The sequence below is a fragment of the Triticum dicoccoides genome, chromosome 5B (assembly GCF_002162155.2).
Source record: "Triticum dicoccoides isolate Atlit2015 ecotype Zavitan chromosome 5B, WEW_v2.0, whole genome shotgun sequence".
Classification (NCBI taxonomy): domain Eukaryota; kingdom Viridiplantae; phylum Streptophyta; class Magnoliopsida; order Poales; family Poaceae; genus Triticum; species Triticum dicoccoides.
This window is the reverse complement of record NC_041389.1, coordinates 533,601,072-533,623,078: the sequence shown is the minus strand read 5'-3', so window position 1 is coordinate 533,623,078 and position 22,007 is coordinate 533,601,072. Positions and strand designations below refer to the sequence as shown.

The following is a 22,007-nucleotide window of genomic DNA, read 5'->3' as shown; positions in this document are numbered from 1 at the left end:
GAAGGCAAGCTTGGCGTTCGGATATGAAGATTCCTTTCTCTGTAACCGACTTTGTACAACCCTAGTCCCCTTCCGTGTCTATATAAACCGGAGGGTTTAGTCCGTAGGGAAGAATCATAATCATAAAGGCTAGACTTCTAGGATTTTAGCCATTACGATCTCGTGGTAGATCAACTCTTGTAATACTCATATTCATCAAGATCAATCAAGTAGGAAGTAGGGTATTACCTCCATAGAGAGGGCCCAAAGTTGGGTAAACATCGTGTCCCCCGTCTCCTGTTACCACCGACCTTAGACGCACAGTTCGGGACCCCCTACCCGAGATCCGCCGGTTTTGACTCCGACACTCCCCACTTTAGAGCTGTTCACATGCACTAGACAAACGAAGCATGCAATCAAGAGGGGCCTTTGAATTATTTAGGACCTTGGAGGCTGCCTCCAAGCATAGAGGCGATCAACCAGTTTTTGTTGGAGGCAGCTAGCTGCAATCATAACTCCCACACTACTAGAAAAAGGCTTGTTAGTGGCGCACCTATTTTTGCCATTATTGGCGCACTATAGGCGCGCCACTATTATCACGCCATTAGTAATTGTTAGTAATGGTGCACATTTGGTGCGCCATTACTATGCCTAGAGGTGCGCCACGCACCACATAAAAGTGCGCCATTACTAACAATTTTTTTCAAAACAAATTCATTTTTTTTCAAAATCTTTTTTCTTTTTTTTCTTAACCTCGGGTCACTATGGCTTAATCTCGGGTCAATATGCTTAATCTCAAGTCAAATCATACTCCGTGGTCAAGCTTCCCAAAAGGTCACCCATCCTCACACTACTCCATCCCAAGCACGCTTAGAGCATCTCCAGCCGGTGGACCCCCAGGAGGGGCTAAAAATCGCCCCCTGGGGGCGCACCAACGCTAACCGGCGCGCTAGGGGCGTGATTCCCCCCAGTCGCGGTGCCCATGTTTTTTTGAAAAAGTTGAATACGGCGCAAACATGGCTCAAATTTAACGCAAACATCGGCGAGTTCGTTCAAATTTAAACATATTTTACAAAAAAAAAAACTACTAGGGGCTGCCCCTCGCCGTCTCCATCGCCGCTCCTCACCGCCCGCCGCCCGCCCTTGCAGTTCTACATGCCGAGGAGGTTGTAGAACCGCGTGTAGTCGTTGTCGTCATCGTCGTCGTCGTTGTCGTCGCCACCTCCGCCGCCGCCGTCCCTGCTGCATCCCTCTCCCGGTTGGCGCGGCGGGTTGGACGGTCCGGGGGCGTCCTCGTCGTCATCGCGTGGCGGGAGGCGTGGCGGGCGAGGGGACGCGCGTCGCCCGGCCTTCACTACGCCGCCCATGAGGCATCAATGGAGGCTGCCGGCGCGGCAGGGCGCGCAGCTTTGGCATTGATTCGCCGCGGGAAACGAGGCGATGAGGACGACGAAGCGGCGAGAAGAGAGTCGAGTCGCTGACGCGGCTGGCCCACGGCGCTTTCGCGCCAAAAACGATTAGCCCGGCGCCCCCGAGCGCCCCCTAGCACGCCAGGTTCGGGTCGGGTCCGCCGGTGCCAATTTCGGCCCGAGCCGGCGAAAACTGGGCCCTTGGGGGCGCGACTTGGCCGATTTTTTTGCGTCGGCGGCCGAAAAAGCGCCTGGGGGGCCTTGTTGGGGGCGCGACTGGAGATGCTCTTAACTTCGGAGTTCTATCCAACCCCAGCACCAGCTCACTTAATAGGCACTTGTTGATATATCTAGCATGTCAATCCTATTAAACCTTTTTGATGTCTAGGACTTTGTTCATGTTCATGAGTGTGATGAAATTTTGAAAAAATATTTCAAAATTCCGTTCATATTACGTATCATATTTTGAGAAAAAAATCCCAAAAAAAATCGAAACTATTTTTTTATGTTACTAGTGGCGCACCTAGCAAATGGTGCGCCACTACTAAGTTTGATTTTTTTTTCCATTTTCCCCCCTCTAGATCTTAAAAGGCCCGTATCTTTTGTTCTGTTAGGTTTTGGGGGATTCTAAAAATCTTCAACGGGGGTTCCCCCAGTTGAATTCGGTTGTAACTTTTCGATTAGATGATTTTTCATATAAAAAACTTTTTAATCCGAGTTCGTATGCAAAAGTTATGCCCATTTTACAAATTCCAGAGAAATTTTGCAAATAAAGTCGAAATTCATATTTGTAAATTTTCCCAACAAGTAGACCACATAACACATGGGAAACTTATTTTCTTTTATTTTTTGACATTTCCATCCTTTTCTTTTATTTATTTTTAAACTGAAAAGGCGGTCCAGGGGGTGCATTCGGTGGAATTTTTGGTCAAAGTTAGTAATGGCGGACCTTGGGTTTGGTGCACCATTACTAGTTAAAACTAGTAATGGCGCACAATCTCCAGGTGCGCCATTACTAGTTTTGAAAAAAAAAACTGTTAGTAGTGGCGCACTGAGGGTGTGGTGCGCCATTACTAGTTAAAACTAGTAATGACGCACTATCCCCTGGTGCACTATTACTAGTTTTGAAAAAAATAATTAAAAAATTTTATTAGTAGTGGCGCACTGAGGGTGTGGTGCGCCATTACTAGTTAAAACTAGTAATGACTCATTATCCCCTAGTGCGCCATTACTAGTTTTGAAAGAAAAAATGTTAGTAGTGGCGCACCGTGGATGTGGTGCGCCATTAGTATTTGAGGTTTAATGGCGTATCTATATATGGTGCGCCACTGCTACCACATACGTGGTGCGTCATGAATGTCCATATTAGCTATAGCCGTTTTTCTAGTAGTGCCACCTCTAAGGCCATCTTCAACGGCAACCCGCTAAAAATGTCTCGCATCCGTCCATGGACAGGGGGGGCAGTTCACGGACACGGATGTGAGAGATCGACATCCAACCGTAGCAGCATACATCCGGCCTTTTAGATTTTTTTACCAGTCTGCGTGATCAAGTAGCAGCATGCAAGGGGCACATAAGTTCAAATAGCCGCATGCAGCACTAGTTAAAATTAAAAAAAGTTCAAATATTTTACATCCCAACATTGTTGTCCCCTTTCACCACCGACTGATGCTCAATCAGATCTTCCTTGAGCTGCTCATGAATTGGTTGATGCCGAATTTGTTGATGCACTTGAACTCCTCAAATGTGGCCGAATTCTGGTCCGAAAGTTGGATAGGATCACCCATGTTCTCAAATTTTGGAGTTGCGGCAGCATCGTCACCCTCATCATCGACGATCATGCTGTGCATGATCACACAACATTTCATCACCTCCCACAAGGTGTCCGGATCCCATTGTTTTGCTGATCCACGAACAACTGCAAAACAGGCATGAAGAACTCCAAATGCCCTCTCGACATCCTTTCTAGATGTTTCTTGTCTTCGATCAAAGTGACGCTTTTTCTGGCCAACTGCGTTTGAGATGCTTCTGACAATGGTAGCCCATGGAGGATAGATACCGTCAACCAGATAGTAGCCCATGTTGTACCCCATGTTGTACTAATGTCCATTGACAGTATACTAGCAACGGGGAGCTTTTCCTTCATTTAGCCTCACAAACAACGGTGATTCTTAGCATGACCCTGATATTGCCCTTGTAAAGCCTTCGGGCGATTCTTCCATTTCTAATGCATGCAGTCAAGAGATCCATTCAAACTTGGCCTCACTCTTTCTTTTGAAATTGCCAAGAGACTCTCGGTGCCTACCACAGTTGGTTCTCTCAGGTACTGAGGTCCGAACACCTCGACCACGGCAGTTGCAAACCTGACCATTGCATCTCCACATGTGCTCTTAGACATCCATAGGTACTCATCCCACGAATCAGCGGTCGTGTCATATGCAAGCATCAGGAGTGCTGTCGTGCACTTCTGGAAACCAGAGGAGTCAATCGTTCCCAAGGCGTCCTTCTTCAAGATGAAATAGTCATTGTAGGACCGGACACCATGGTACAAACGATCGAAGACAGTTTTGCCAATCGAAAAACGCCGACGAAAATGGTTAGTGAATAGTGCATAGGGGGCAAAGTTGTCGCCCATTAGTGTCAAATGACTGCGCCCCTGTTGTGGTTGAGCACTCGATGACCCTTGATTGAGCCCTTGAAATTGAGAACATGCTCCTCCGCACGCTCCGCATCTTCAAGGACCGCATGCATCATCGCCGTCTCATCGGAGTACTCTTCCTCGTCCGAAGAGCTGTCAGAGGACTCAACATAGTGCTCATATATGTACTCCAAATCGAAATCCATTGCGACAAACAAGAAGGGACAACTGTTTTCAGCTCCCGTGATTCATCGAACAGTTGCCGAAAATGGTAGAGGATGGTACCTGGCGGGGCGGCCGGAGGACAGGGGGTTGAACGTTGATGGAGGAGAAGCGGTGGGGAACCCTGCTGGATTGCCGGAGCCGACGAAGACGTAGATTTTTGGCAGGGGTGTGGCATGGTGGCCGGGGTGGTGGAGCAGCGGTGACGGCATGAGAGAAAGGAGGAAGGAGAGAAAATCGGGAGGATGGAGTTGTGGGGTTCGGGAAGGGTTTTGGGTTGGCCTGGGGTGTTGGATTCGTAGTTTCGCCTGTCCGGACTCCCGCAAATCCCCCTCACTTTTGTCTCCGTTTTGCGAGAGAAATCGCGTCCGGACCGCCCTGTGAACCAATACAGGACCGCGCTCGATTGCTTCCGCGGTCCTAACAACGCGATCCGGACGGTTGCGGGAGGTTTATGGATCCGCCTTGGAGATGTCCTAATGCCTTAGAGGCAAGCCTAGAGGCGGAAAAAAGGCTAGATTGTGGATGCCCTTAGCTTGCAAAAACTTCTTACGTTATGAGACGGAGGGAGTACTTCAGAACCACGAAAAAACAAAATAGATCAAGAAAGCCTTCACTTCACCTAAAAAAAGAGAAAGCCCTTGACAGTTCACACTTCTGGCCAGCAGCAACTACTCGGTAGTACTATAGCGTGCAGTGTCGTCATAGTGGTTCCTTGTGATCTTGTTGCCGCCTACCTGCACTCACTGACTGAATGGCAAATGGCTCTACCAGGCTACTCCGACCACGCAATGAGTCATGGGATATGGCGGCTACAAGTGCCGCATCTCCTGCCCCAGGAAGTTCCACCCATGGATCGTCTTGTTGGCACGTTCTCCTTGGCCATTTTGTGGAAGACGTGCTTTTCCGTTTTGAACACCAAATCTTTAGCTAACTAAACACTGAACAAATCATTAATCATGGACTCCAACCAAGTGTGCAGGTTTTGCGGATCAGCTTGAAGGTTCTGGCGGTGGCCATTATATTCGGTCCTCACGTGTACGCATGCAAAGCCACTATCTGTCCATTCCTTTCATCGTTCTATGATCTGTTGGGAAGATCTATCTCCCCGATCTCGTATATGGTGGGTGGCTTATCCAGAACAAAATATAGCCGGCATGTTGAAAAGGTAGGTACGAAGTCCCTTCGTCTGAAAATACTTGTCATTGAAATGGATGTATCTAAATGTATTTTAGTTCTAGATATATTTATTTTCAACCATTTTAATGACAAGTAATTCCGAACGGACGTAGCTAGTGCGGAGAATGTGGCTTGATCCCTTCCGGCTACAGCGGATTTGACGGCGGTCCGGCGATGGATATCGATCAGGATCAAAAAATCAATGTGGTCGATCAAACTCAGTCAAAGTCCCCACGTTTGATTAGTAGTATTCCGTTGCCCCTTATCCTTATGCATGATCGATCGATTATATGTCTCATTCATTCAAGCGGTGGCTTAGCTAGCGTGCTATTATTTCTTCGTTCTAACGAAGCGCTACTGTGAGCCACAAGCAATTGTTAGCTGAAGATACTTGTATTTCGTATGTGTGAAGGGGACCGAGTACGTAATTGCACTGAAACCAAGTTATGATGAAAGTTTTTTCTGAAAGAAACTCTAAGAAAGGCCATATGCTAACTATTACTATCACGCGAACACGAAGTTTAAACACAAATGTATTTACAAGGCATGCAGGAAAAACAAAGGACATTGACGTTTACTGTTCGGAAAATACTCAGATAATACGTCCGAGAGAACCGAAATCAACTGTGGAATTATGCATTCCCTCAAAGAAAAAGTGGAATTGTGCATTACGTGGCTTCGTCGGCAGACGCATGCATGCAATGCACCAACCGCGGTTTGACTACGGGGAGCAGCCAAGGATCCAGGCGGCCGGGCGGGCAGCGATCTTCACTCACTTCTGTGGCGGAGACTGGCTGACCGAGACATGTCGATCTCGATGCGATCCGGGCCAGCGACCCGAACACTTTTGGGGGGAAAAATCCCTGGTAGTAGCTCGACGAAGAATCGGGTTTGTACTTCACTACTTGTACTCAACTTTCAGTTAGTCAAGCACAAGAAGCCTATAGCCACCGCCCATCATCAGGAACATTCATCATCATCAGGCTAGCACTGCCCAGCATGCGCGCCTGGTGCACGTACGTATCGACTTAATCCAGCTTACGGCAACTCCAACCCATGACCCCAAATGCTGTGCCCGCGTCCGTTTATAGGTAAACAGACAGACAGAAGAGGCCGCCCAACGTGCGGGATCAAACGGATCAATGTCTACGTGCGGGAACCTTGTCGCAGCCCCCGTTTCCTCGATGCCCCGAGCTGTCCAACTCCGGTCACCTAATTTTAGCGCACCTGGCTGTTGGATTTGAAGCGGATCCAGCCGGATTTGAGCTCACCCGGCTGCCGGAGGCCGCGCCGTGCCATGGACCGGCCGGGCACCGGGCTGAATAGCCCCGGCAAGGCCGCCAGGATGCATGCAGGTACTGACTCCGCCTCTAGTCGCTCGGATCTACCCTGTCGGTGGTTCGCCCGCAAATACGCGAACGACCGTCGTCCGGGCTCGGTGCTGGCCCAAAGGCTCGTCGGCGCACCGTTGCCGCTCATAAAGTGTGACGATTGCCCACGAAAGGTCTTGTGCCGCATGTCTACATCGCCGGAACATCCCGGATGAGTGTTCGTCAAGTGCGCAAACGATGTGGTATGTGGTAGTTTAGCTTCGGTTGTGCTCCCAGATTCGGCTAGTTTTACTTACACTCAATTATTTATTGTGTAGGATGGATGCAACTTTTGGTATTGAAAAGAAGATTACATCTATCTATTGATAGAGCGCAATTTAATAGATGTTCATGCGTTTGTTGCTAGAATAGAGGTCAGAGATGAGACTAGACGCGAAGAAGCAACGTCTACCTCTTTAGACTCGAAGAAAAAGAAGCACGCAAGATTAAGACTCTACAAATCAACAATGAATGCATCGAGAAGGCACTAATCCAACTTGCAGGAGCAGTTATGAAAGTTGGATATGTTATAAAATGTTTTCCTGTGGTTCTTTTTTTTCTTTGATCTTACTATTCTAGTCAAGATTTGATGATGTGCTTGAACGTATCAAAAATCAATGATGAAAATAATGATTTGTGTTGCAAAAAAATTGTATGCGGACAAGATGTGGCCGAAATGCGTTGGGCGCACGGTTGACGCTCAACAAGTCCGGACGGACACGGCCCCATCGTCATTCCAAACAGACGAAAGCAGACAAAACGGACATTCGTTTAGAATCATGCGTTGGAGTTGCCCTTCGCTCTCCTGGCCAGATTGCGGCCCGGCGGCCAGCACCGGGGTCACCCCTCGTGGCCTTGTCGTTGCTCGCCGCCGCTCTGGAAACAAGTGGCGGACCGGCGCTCCTGGCTGGCCCGGGCAGGTGTGAACCAAGTGCTTCCATTTTCAAGACAAGATCCATCGAGAACGTCGTCCGTGGTGGTTAGATCTTGACCGTTCCGGTCTCAGACACGGAATAGTATATTTACTCGCATCATTCTTGCTTGAAATCGAATCGATCGAGCATCGATCGTCCCAGGGGACAGATATTCCTGCCTCCGTGTTGGCGATGAACGACTTCTGAACGAATGCTTTCGGTCCCTAGCTAGAATAGCCTATAGGTGCTAGCGGTACGTGTGTGCACACATCAGTCGGCCAGTCAGCTATCCGTATCTACCTACATTTCGGATCGATGGATTGCGATTACATGCTCCCACCTCTGTGTTGTTTTTCTCGAATAAGCACGAGTATGAGTGCGTATCAGTGGTACTTTGTGTTGTGGTACGTGGCTAGCTGGCTTATACAGAAGAACCAAAGCTAGCCACCTTGAGAAGGAAGGTACTTAGCTGATCGTGAGCACGCATGTCACTGGTATTTTAACTTAATCGTATCCATTTTGACTCGTGAACCCTGATGCTTTGCTTGCTAGCCAGGTGACGAATGAGTGCGACCTCTCCATCTGCCCTCCTCCTCCCTATCTGTTCACCGTCACTCCACCGCTTTGATTTGCTTTGCTTTTCGTTTGGTGCCCGGAGTCAAGGAATGTCGATCCATCGAATGATGTACGTGTTTAGACTCGCCAAAGTCGGCGAGTTTGATTCACTGCTTTGAAGCTGTGTTCCTGTATACTACTACAGCTAGTATGCTGCAGGTTTTGCAGCCTCCAAGTCTTGTCAACTTGTTCACTTGCCACCAGTGTGCCAGCAGTATTGTTGGACACACGTCCGATAGACCAGGGATGGAGATGGTCGGTCTACTGAGGTAGGTTCACTTTGTCCCGTTTTTTCCCTGAGAACTCACATGCATGTTGCCAAGTGGGAGATGGTCGTGGTCGTCGTTGCAATGCGGTCGCTCCTCTCCCTATCTGTTAACAGGTTACTGCACCGCCTTGCTTTTCGTTTGGTGGCCGGACCCGGAGGTCAATGCGGTCGATCCATCCAGTGATCTGCGTGTTCAGACAGACTCGCCTAAGCCGTCGGCGCGTCTAGTTGCAATTTGTAGGTTTTCCAGCCTCAAGTCGTCGCAACTTTTTTTTGGAGGTTTAGTCGTCGCAATTTGTTGGCTTTGCAGTGTGCCAACGGCATCGTATCGCCGAACACAAGTCCCGTTTTTCTACGAAGCTCACATGCATGCTACTCCCTCCGTTTCTAAATATTTGTTTTTTTAAAGATTTTAAATGAACTACCATGTGCGAATGTATATAGACATATTTTAGAGTGTAGATTCATCCATTTTGCTTCGTATGTAGTCACTTATTGAAATATTTAGAAAAACAAATATTTACAAACGGAGGGAGTACGTCCCAATTCATCGTCGCCGTCGGGCCGGGGCCGTGCGTTGGCGTAGGCCCGTCTAGTGGTCCTGGCATGCCATTTTTATGGTGCATCCAATGAAGAAACTAGCGTGCTGCGTCAAAATAGCGAGGCCCACAAAATATGCTATTAGCGTGATATATCGCGCTATAGCATTGCTATTATCAAGAAATTGTACATTGATCTATTTAGCGAGGCATTTCTCATAACGCCAAAGCGTGCAAAAAATTTCATTGGGTGCATTCGCGAGCCAGAGAAGAGCTCCTATTTGGGGATGTAGGCACCAGAAAACTGACTTGGCGCACACTAGCGATCCTTATTGGGCCCCAGCCCACAACTTCTCTTTCGCTCGTTCTCACATACAATCATTTTGTTCGTTCCCTACAGTTTTTCTTTCATTTGATCTTTTCTGGGCCCTGCTTTCTCTTATAGTACTTAAAAACCAAAAATAAAGCAAGTTCATCGAATATTTAAAAAGTTCATTTGACTTCGAAAAAAAGTTCATTGTATTTGGAAAAGGTTCATCATTTTAGAAAAAAATCAGCGAATTTAGCAAAATCAATTTTGAGAAAATTTCATCGAAGTTGGAAAATGTTCATCGAATTTGGAAAAAAAAGTTCATCATTTTTTTCAAAAATCATCAAATTTGGAAAAGGTTTGTCGTTTTTGAAGTTCGTCGAATTTGAAAAAAATTGAGAAATTGAAAAAGTTCATGCATTTAGCAAAAAGGAAAGAAGAAAAGAAGGAAAAGAGGTAATTAATCACATCGAAATGGGGGTGACTGAGTGGTTATTGCGGCATGGTTTGAGTCACCCCACCATGCTCATAGTTTCATTTTTTGCGGGTTAAAAACAGAAGAATAAAAGATACATGGGACGGCCAAGCTCGTAGCAAAGGGTGTGCGCTTCATGTGCCCATTTGCAAACTGACCTATGTCGGACGCCTGAAACGCCAAATAGGAAACGCAAAGCCAGGGCTATGTTTCTCTTTTAATGAAATTGAAGCTATGCTCGCGTCGGGCGCAGCGTGAGTGGGCCGGCCAATTAGCGTATGACTTGCTCGCTATAGGTTCGCGCTGCTTTGGTTTTCTTCGAGTTTTTTCATTTACATTTGTTTTCTCTTAGATTCGTTTTGTTTTTTCACCGGTTTTCTTTTGGATTTTTCTTCAGTATTACTTCAGTTTTCCTTGTATTTCAAATGTTTTCTTTATTTTTCCTAGGTTTTCAACTTCCTTCATTTCCTTCATTTTATTTTGTTTTTATTTTTTATTTTGGTTTTCTTCATTTCTCTTACTTTCTCACCATTCTCCTCAGTTTTCTTTGCGCTTTTCATTCTTTTTATGTGTTTTCTTTATGGCTTTCATTGGTTTTAAACCTTTTGATTGACTTTTCCTTTGTTATCTACATGTTGCTTGTATCGTTTTTCCTCGGTTTTCAGTGTACATGTGAAACATTGTTTTTATACATGTAAAACATTTTTAGAACACATGATTATAACTTTGTAAAATAAATATTTTTATGTCTAAATTTTTTGTATACATCAGCAACATGTTTTATACATATTTTTTTAAAATACATGGTTAACATTTTTATTAGTATTTGTGTTTCATGACTTCTTTTTTGGTACACATTGTACATTTTTATATACATTAGCAACATTTTATATACATGTTTAACATTTTTCATACACATTCTACATTTCCTGTATATATCCAAAACATTGTTTATACAGGTTTAACATTTTTCAATAATATGATAAAATATTATTTTATAGATGCTCAACTTTTTATTCAATTTATATTTTGATGTTTACATTTTTTATTGCACATTCTACATTTTTTATTGACTGAAAGCTGGCTTGATGAAACTCCCAGTTTTCAGATGACTAGTCTTCTGGCTGATTGTCCGGTGAACTCTTTTGTTGAATAATGCTCTCTGATTTAACCGCAAAAAATGCAATAATATTTAATTTTATATGTACTGAACAGAATAACAAAAAAATAGGCGTTTCCGCTACCAGGATTGGATCCCGCGTAGACGCCGTCAAGAGCGACAACTCCAACCACCGCGACAAATATGTGTTTGTTAAAAAGCGACTGTGGCCCGCCTGCCCATGGACACTGCATTGCGGCGGCACCATCCGTGTCACCCCATGTTAGGCGATATATATTCGCGCCACACATCCGCATGGGGCGCTGCTATTACTTAATCTCTCATCATGAGAATCCGCAATGAGTCGCTCAAGCGCATGCTAGCATACATAGTCTCTCACTGCGATCTGGTAATTGGCCAAGGTCCAGCATGCAGAAACGTCGCTACTGACGGGAAGCGCGATCGGGCAGAAGCGCTCACACACATGTCTCCCTTTCCGGTTTTTTGCATTTATTTTGTATGAGTTTCATATATTCTGGCCTTTTTAGTTTTGGTTGGTTTTACTTTATTTTGAAAACGTTCATGGATACAAAATATTTCTGAAGTTGATAAACGTTCATTAATACCAAAAATGTTCACTAATACAAAAAGTTTGTGCAATCACAAAAAAATTCCCGATTTTTTTCCAGGAAATCAAATTAATGTTTTATGAGATTAAGAAAATGTGCATCAATAAAAATATATTAAAGAATTTTAAAAAATGTTCATGATTTCAAAACAAATCATGTGAAGCAAATTCACGAATTCAAAAAATGTTTACAAATTCTTCATGAAATTTAAAAAGAAAAATATGAAATATGTTTGTAAATTTGAAAAACAATCATGAATTCAAAAAAATCCCAGATAAAAAGGTCATGTAATTTGAAAAGGGGTCAAAAATTTGGAAGATATTCGCAAAATTTGTGAAATGTTGGCAGATTCAAAAGAAGTTCACAAGTTTGAATAATGTTCACGTGTTTTAAATTTGCTTGCATTTTGAGATAAAGTTCAGGAATTTGAAAAACAAAGCATGAAATATGAAATAAAATTTAAGAAAGGAAAAAGGGAAATGAATTTTTTTTTGAATTGAAACCGATCAAAAAAACTTCAGTCGAGGACTGAATGCTTCTAGAAGCTTCACAAATAAAATTTAAGATAAGAAAAATGGGGAAATGGAAAAAAATTAAGAACACAAAGAGAAGAATAAACCGGTCGAGAGCTTCGAGAAGCTTCAGAAAAACCGATTTGAAAAATCACGTGTGGAAAAACTAGAAAAGGAGACCTCAGTTTATGCAACCGCATATATTACGTAAAAGCAGGAAAATTCGTCCGTTAACTGGGCCGCAGCCCGCATCACATTGCTTGTCAGTAAGCGCTCGCTGAAAGGGATACATACCATTTGTGCATCATTAGAGGACTGAACGCTAAGATAACCTGGCCTTGTGGTTACTCCATGGGCCAGCCCTTATAAGGACCTTTGCCTTGTTTCATTTCTACCAAACTTAAAAATTTAACTATAAATCCATCTTCAAGGTTAGTACCTAGAAATAAATACGTAATACTCAATTCTCAAGAGAGAAAGAAAAATGTGGTTTTGCATTTTAACCCATCCAACAAATATTTTCGTTAAAAACTTATTTGCTATTTCTCTCATGATATGGCACAAGTCAAGCTCATTTCAAGTCCATTTCAACAAACATATTTCATCTCAAATTGATATTTCAACGCATATATTTAAACAACATTTCAAGTGTTGATTTTCTAGAAGTTCAAATGACTATGTTCTTGAATTCTACTGAACGTAACACTGCAGTTCATCTGAACAGATCATTATAAAAGCATAGTTTATTGACAAGCAACCAAATGCAACATAGAGCATAGTTCAAGCACTCCCATTGCGACTACCACTTTCATAGTTCATCGATCTTGGTCTTTTGGAAACTAAGATCTCTCGACAAGTGGGCTCCCGATGCCCTTTTGGCTTGTGGTGTATTCTTATCACATCCATGAATACGTTCTTGTGCCTTGTGATCCTTTCTTTCGCTCCATGAACTTGCTCTTTTGCTCTTGCACCTTCCTCACGGTCATCCCTGTCTCGGCCTTCATCAAAGTGGATGATTTTGAAAGTGCCCTAGTCATCCGTGTTGGCAGCATCTGTGTCTTTATCTCTCGCCTATAACGAGATGAACATACAACTCGCCTCAGGAAGTTCTTTTGAGTGAGAAGTTTCCTAGGCTTCATTCTTTTGTCATTGATGACACAGTCTCAGTCAGAGAATTTATGGAGCTTCCTGAGATCTCAGAACATTTCCATCTGCCGCTGTCTCAAGAGGCTTATTCTGAACTTTCTCATCTTCAAGTATTGCTGTCTTTGGTCAACCTGAATGGGGACTGCAAGGATATTTGGAAGTGGCCATCTAAATCTGGGGAGTTTAAATCAAAGCTGTATTATGAGTCTTGCTTCTCCCATTTGGTAGTTGATCCTATCTTCAAATGGATATGGAGGTCTGCTTGCACACTTAAGTTTAAAGTGTTTGGATGGCTTCTCCTAATGGACCGTTTGAATACTAGGGATATGATGCAATGCAGGAACTGGATCATTCAGGATGATTCGTGTGTCCTTTGCCTCTGTGCCTCACATGAGGATCGTACGCACCTTTTCTTTGCTTGCAACTTCAGCCAAAGGGTTTGGAATTACCTTGGGATTTCCTGGATCGCTCAACCAAACCAGAGTACATATGAGATGGCCCTTTCTGCTAGGAGGGATTTTGGTCATCCTTTCTTCACTGAGGTGGTTTTTACTGCTACTTGGAATATCTGGACACAAAGGAATGGGAAAATCATTAGGAATGAGAGACCTTCCTTCATTTCTTGGAGGAGGAATTTCATACATGATATCTCTCTATTAGCTCATAGAATAAAATGTAAATATAAGGATAGCTTAGTTCTTTGGATAGCCTCTCTCTCATAGGCTTCTTGTAAGTATTTCTTTCTTTCTTTACTTTCTGTCTCCATGTAATTATGTAAACTCTTCTTAAAGTTTAATAAACACTGTGAGGCTGTTGCCTTGCAGTACATAGTCAAAAAAAAACTCGCCTCAGGAAGCCTCGTGGTGTGCTGGCCTGGTTGCAATCTTTCTGTTTGGTGTTCGTCTCCTTCAAATTTTCTTTTGATTGCCCATTTGATTTTTTGTTTTTCCTACTTTAAAATACATAAGTTTCAGAAATTAATTTACTTAATTTTCTAAAATGTTCATGGCGTATTGTTAATATGTTCATGCAGTGTTAAATTTAAATCGCACGATGTTTAAAAAACATTCACACAATTCAAAAAAGTGTCCATGACACTTAAACAATATGTTAATTCATTCATAAAAATGTAAAATTTTGTTCAAGTATTTGAAATATATACATATCATTTGAATAAATATTTTTAATTTTCGTGAAAAAAAACATCCGCGTAACTGAAAGAAATGTTTGTACCATTAAAAAAAGGATCATGACATTTCAGAAAAATTCTAAAACTTATTTTTCTCCTAGTTTTAAAAAGATCATGACATTTGTGAAAAGTTGTCAATATGTGTAAAACACATTATTCACCCTGTATTAAAAAAATGTTCGGTGTACATCTGGCAAATTTTCAACCTGTAATTCGGTAAAATGTTCAACATGTATTTGAAAAATGCTCAACGTGTACCTCAAAGTGTTCAACATGTATGCTAAAAATGTTCACCATGTATTTAAAAATTGTTGAGGAACGCAGTAATTTCAAAATTTCCCTAGGATCACTCAAGATCTATCTATGTGATGCATAGCAACGAGAGGGGAGTGTGTCCATGTATCCTCATAGACCAAAAGAGGAAGCATTTAGTTAACACGGTTGATGTAGTCGAACGTCTTCGCGATCTAACCGATCCAAGCACCGAACGTACGGCACCTCCGCGTTCAGCAAACGTTCGGCTTGGAGACGTCCCTCGTACTCTTGATCCAGTTGAGGTCGAGGGAGAGTTTCATCAGCATTATGGCGTGGTGACGGTGATGATGAAGTTACTGGCGCAGGGCTTCGCCTAAGCACTACGACGATATGACCGAGGTGTGTAACTGTGGAGGTGGGCACCGCACACGGCTAAAACAATTGTCAACTTGTGTCTCCATGGAGTGCCCCCCCTCCCCCATATATAAAGGAGCGGAGGAGGGGGAGGGCCAGCCCTCTCATGGTGTGCCCAAGGGGGGAGTCCTACTCCCAATGGGAGTAGGATTCCCTCTTCCCTAGTTGGAGTGGGAGAGGAAAGAAGAGGGAGAGAGAGGGAAGGAAAGGGGGGGCATCCAATTCGGATTGGGCTTGGGGGGGGGGGGCGCTCCACCTGGCCGCTTCCTCCTCTCTCCCACTAAAGCCCAATAAGGCCCATACACTATCCGGGGGGTTCCGGTAAACCCCCGGTACTCCGGTAAATGCCTGAACTCATCTGGAACCATTCCGATGTCCAAACATAGTCGTCCAATATATCAATCTTTATGTCTCGACCATTTAGAGACTCCTCGTCATGTCCGTGATCACATCCGAAACTTTGAACTACCTTCGGTACATCAAAACACATAAACTCATAATACTAACCGTCATCGAACGTTAAGCGTGCGGACCCTATGGGTTCGAGAACTATGTAGACATGACCGACACACGTCTCCGGTCAATAACCAATAGCGGAACCTGGATGCTCATATTGGTTCCTACATATTCTACGAAGATCTTTATCGGTCAAACCACATAACAACATACGTTGTTCCCTTTGTCATGGGTATGTTACTTGCCCGAGATTCGATCGTTGGTATCTCAATACCCAGTTCAATCTCATTACTGGCAAGTCTCTTTACTCGTTCTGTAACACTTCATCCCGCAACTAACTCATTAGTCACAATGCTTGCAAGGCTTATAGTGATGAGTATTACCGAGAGGGTCCATAGATACCTCTCCGAAACATGGAGTGACAAATCCTAATCTCGATCTATGCCAGCCCAACAAACACCTTCGGAGACACCTGGAGAGCACCTTTATAATCACCCTTTTACGTTGTGACATTTGGTAGCACACAAAGTGTTCCTCCGGTATTCGGGAGTTGCATAATCTCATAGTCTGAGGAACTTGTATAAGTCATGAAGAAAGCAGTAGCAATGAAACTAACACGATCATAATGCTAAGCTAACTGATGGGTCATGTCCATCACATCATTCTCCTAATGATGTGATCCCGTTCATCAAATGACAACACATGTCTATGGTTAGGAAACATAACCATCTTTGATTAACGAGCTAGTCAAGTAGAGGCATACTAGGGACTATATGTTTTGTATATGTATTCACACATGTACTAAGTTTCCGGTTAATACAATTCTAGCATGAATAATAAACATTTATCATGAATTGAGGAAATAAATAATAACTTTATTATTGCCTCTAGGGCATATTTCCTTCAGTCTCTCACTTGCACTAGAGTCAATAAGCTAGATTACATAGTAATGATTCTAACACCCATGGAGCTTTGGTGTTGATCATGTTTTGCTCATGGAAGAGGCTTAGTCAACGAATCTGCAACATTCAGATCCGTGTGTATCTTGCAAATCTCTATGTCCCCTTCCGACAGTTGATGACGGATGGAATTGAAGCGTCTCTTGATGTGCTTGGTTCTTTTGTGAAATCTGGATTCCTTTGCCAACACAATTGCACCAGTATTGTCACAAAATATTTTCATTGGACCCGATGCACTAGGTATGACACCTAGATCGGATATGAACTCCTTCATCCAAACTCCTTCATTTGCTGCTTCTGAAGCAGCAATGTACTCCGCTTCACACGTAGATCCCGCCACGACGCTCTGCTTGGAACTGCACCAACTGACAACTCCTCCATTCAATAAAATACGTATCCGATTTGCGACTTAGAGTCATCCGGATCAGTGTCAAAGCTTGCATCGACATAACCATTTATGACGAGCTATTTTTCACCTCCATAAACGAGAAACATATCCTTAGTCCTTTTCAGGTATTTCAGGATGTTCTTGACTGCTGTCCAGTGCTCCACTCCGGGATTACTTTGTTACCTCCCTACTATGCTTATAGCAAGACGTACATCAGGTCTGGTACACAACATTGCATACATGATAGAACCTATGGCTGAAGCATAGGGAATAACTTTCATTTTCTCTCTATCTTCTGCCGTGGTCGGGCTTTGAGTCTGACTCAACTTCACACCTTGTAACACAGGCAAGAACACCCTTTCTTTGACTGATCCATTTTGAACTTCTTCAAAACTTTATCAAGGTATGTGCTTTGTGAAAGTCCAATTAAGCGTCTTGATCTAGCTCTATAGAACTTGATGCCCAATATGTAAGCAGCTTCTCCAAGGTCTTTCATAGAAAAACTCTTATTCAGGTATCCCTTTATGATATCCAGAAATTCTATATTATTTCCAATCAACAATATGTCATCTACATATAAGATTAGAAATGCTACAAAGCTGCCACTCACTTTCTTGTAAATACAGGCTTCTCCAAAAGTCTGTATAAAACCATATGCTTTGAGCACACTATCAAAATGTTTATTCCAACTCCGAGAGGCTTGCACCAGTCCATAAATGGATCACTGGAGCTTGGACACTTTGTTAGCCCTCGTTGGATCGACAAAACCTTCTAGTTGCATCATATACAACTCTTCGTCCAAAAATCCATTCAGGAATGCAGTTTTGACATCCATTTGCCAAATTTCATAATCATAAAATGCAGCAATTGCTAACATGATTCAGACAGAGTTAAGCATCGCTACAAGTGAGTAAGTCTCATCATAGTCAACTCCTTGAACTTGTCGAAATCCTTTCGCAAAAAGTCGAGCTTTGTAAACAGTAATATTACCTTCTGCGTCGGTCTTCTTCTTAAAGATCCATTTATTTTCTATGGCTTGCCGATCATCGGGCAAGTCCACCAAAGTCCACACTTTGTTCTCATACATGGATCCCATCTCAGATTTCATGGCGTCATGCCATTTCGCAGAATCTGGGCTCATCATCGCTTCCTCATAGTTTGTAGGCTCATCATGGTCTAGTAACATGACTTCCAGAACAGGATTACCGTACTACTCTGGTGCAGATCTTGCTCTGGAAGACCTACGAGGTTTGGTAGTAACTTGATCTGAAACTTCATGATCATCATCATTAGCTTCCTCACTAATTGGTGTAGGAATCATTGGAAGTGATTTCTGTGATGAACTACTTTCCAATAAGGGAGAAGGTACAATTACCTCATCAAGTTCCACTTTCCTCCCACTCACTTCTTTCGAGAGAAACTCCTTCTCTAGAAAGGATCCATTCTTAGCAACAAAGATTTTGCCTTCGGATCTGTGATAGAAGGTGTACCCAACAGTTTCCTTTGGGTATCCTATGAAGACGCACTTCTCCGATTTGGGTTCAAGCTTATCAGGTTGAAGCTTTTTCATATAAGCATCGCATCCCCAAACTTTAAGAAATGACAACTTTGGTTTCTTGCCAAACCACAGTTCGTAAGGCGTCGTCTCAACGGATTTTGATGGTGCCCTATTAAAGTGAATGCACCTGTCTCTAGAGCATAACCCCAAAACAATAGCAGTAAATCAGTAAGAGACATCATAGATCGCACCATATCTAATAAGGTATGGTTACGATGTTCGGACACACCATTTCACTGTGGTGTTCCAGGTGGCGTTAATTGTGAAACTATCCCATGTTGTTTCAGATGAAGACCAAACTCGTAACTCAAATATTCTCCTCCACAATCAGATCATAGAAACTTTATTTTCTTGTTACGATGATTTTCCACTTCACTCTGAAATTCTTTGAACTTTTCAAATGTTTCAGACTTATGCTTCATTAAGTAGATATAACCATATCTGCTCAAATCATCTGTGAAGGTAAGAAAATAACGATACCCACCACGAGCATCAATACTCATTGGAATGCATACATCGGTATGTATTATTTCCAACAAGTCAGTAGCTCGTTCTATTTTTCAGGAGAACGGAGTTTTAGTCATCTTGCCCATACGGTACGTTTCGCAAGCACCAAGTGATTCATAATCAAGTGATTCCAAAAGGCCATCTTTATCGAGTTTCTTCATGCGCTTTACACCGGTATGACCCAAACGGCAGTGCCACAAATAAGTTGCACTATCATTATCAACTTTGCATCTTTTGGCATCAACACTATGGCCATACATCGTCACTTCACCCTCAACTAGTCTCTGTTTATTCTGTAACTCCTGTTTCGAGTTACTAATCTTAGCAACCGAACAAGTATCAAATACCCAGGGGCTACTATAAACACGAGTAATGTACACATCAATAACCTATATATCAAATATACCCTTGTTCACTTTGGCATCCTTCTTATCCACCAAATATTCAGCGCATTTCCACTTTCAGTGACCATTTCCTTTGTAGTAGAAGCACTCAATTTTAGGCTTTGGTCCAGACATGGGCTTTTTCAGGGGAGTGAAAACTTGCTTGCCATCCTACTTGAATTTCCCTTTCTTTCCCTTTGCCCTTTTCTTGAAACTAGTGGTCTTGTCAGTCATCAACACTTTGATGCTCTTTGTTGATTTATACCTTCGTCGATTTCAGCATCACGAAGAGCTCGGGATTCGTTTTCGTCATCCCTTGCATACTATAGTTCATCACGAAGTTCTAGTAACTTGGTGATGGTGAATAGAGAACTCGGTCAATCACTATCTTATCTGGAAGATTAACTCCCACTTGAATCAAGCAATTGTAGTACCCAGACAATCTGAGCACATGCTCACTGCTTGAGCTATTCTTCTCCATCTTTTAGCTATAGAACTTGTTGGAGACTTCATCTCTCTCAACTCAGGTATTTGCTTGAAATATTAACTTCAACTCCTGAAACATCTCATATGGCCGATGACGTTCAAAACATCTTTGAAGTCCCGATTCTAAGTCGTAAAGCATGATGCACTAAACTATCAAGTAGTCATCATATTGAGCTAGCCAAACGTTAATAACATCTGCATCTGCTCCTGCAATAGGTCTGTCACCTAGTGGTGCATCAAGGACATTTCTTTTGTGCAGCAATGAGGATAAACCTCAGATCACAGACCCAGTCCGCATCATTGCTACTAACATCTTTCAACTTGGTTTTCTCTAGGAACACACACACACACACACACACACACACACACACACACATATATATATATATATATATAACATAGGGAAGGTACAACGCGAGCTATTGATCTACATCATAATTTGCAAAATACTATCAAGACTAAGTTCATGATAAATTAAAGTTCAGTTAATCATATTACTTAAGAACTCCCACTTAGATAGACATCCCTCTAGTCATCTAAATGATCACGTGATCCATATCAACTAAACCATGTCCGATCATCACGTGAGATGGAGTAGTGTTCAATGGTGAACATCACTATGTTGATCATATCTACTGTATGATTCACGCTCGACCTTTCGGTCTCCAGTGTTCTGAGGCCATATCTGCATATGCTAGGCTCGTCAAATTTAACCCGAGTATTCTATGCGTGCAAAACTGGCTTGCACCCGTTGTATGTGAACGTAGAGCTTATCACACCCGACCATCACGTGGTGTCTTAGCACGAAGAACTGTAGCAACGGTGCATAATCAGGGAGAACACTTATACCTTGAATTTTAGTAAGGGTCATCTTATATTTGCAAAATAAGATGCATAAAAGATAAACATCACATGCAATCAAAATATGTGACATGATATGGCCATCATCATCTTGAGCTCATGATCTCCATCACCAAAGCATCGTCATGATCTCCATCGTCACTAGCGCGACACCTTGATCTCCATCGTAGCATCGTTGTCGTCAAGCCAACTATTGTTACTATGACTATCACTACCGCTAGTGATAAAGTAAAACAATTACATGGCGATTTCATTGCATACAATAAAGCGACAACCATATGGCTCCTACCAGTTGCCGATAACTTTGTTACAAAACATGATCATCTCATACAACAATTTATATCACATCATGCCTTGACCATATCACATCACATCAAGCCCTGCAAAAACAAGTTAGACGTCCTCTACTTTGTTGTTGCAAGTTTTACGTGGCTGCTACGGGCTTCTAGCAAGAACAGTACTTACCTACACATCAAAACCACAACAATTTTTCGTCAAGTGTGTTTTTTAACCTTCAACAAGGACCGGGCGTAGCCACACTCGATTCAACTAAAGTTGGAGAAACAGACACTCACTAGCTACCTATGTGCAAAGCACGTCGGTAGAACCAGTCTCGCGTAACAGTATGCGTAATGTCGGTCTGAGCCGCTTCATCCAACAATACCGCCGAATCAAAGTATGACATGCTGGTAAGCAGTATGACTATTATCGCCCACAACTCTTTGTGTTCTACTCGTGCATATAACATCTATGCATAGACCTAGCTCGGATGCCACTGTTGGGGAACGCAGTAATTTCAAATTTTCCTACGATCACGCAATTTCTATCTATGTGATGCATAACAACGATAGAGGAGAGTGTGTCCACGTACCCTCGTAGACCGAAAACGGAAGCGTTTAGTTAACGCGGTTGATGCAGTCGAACGTCTTTGTGATCCAACCGATCTAAGCACCGAACGTACATCACCTCCAGCTCGGAGAAGTCCCTCATACAGCTCGGAGAAGTCCCTCGTACTCTTGATCCAGATGAGGTCGAGGGAGAGTTTCGTCAGCACGACGGTGTGGTGATGGTGATGATGAAGTTACCGGCGCAGGGCTTCGCCTAAGCACTATGACTATATGACCGAGGTGTGTAACTATGGAGGGGGCACCGCACACGGCTAAAACAATTGTCAACTTGTGTGTCCATGGGGTGCCCCCCTCCCCCGTATATAAAGGAGTGGAGGAGGGGGAGGGCCGACCCTCTCA

General features: G+C 43.2%; 1 pseudogene; it reads left to right on the top strand.

The window, feature by feature from the left end:
• The first annotated feature begins 6,724 nt into the window (after positions 1–6,724).
• LOC119309962 overlaps positions 6,725–22,007 on the top strand; it is a 58,687-nt pseudogene continuing 43,404 nt past the window's right edge.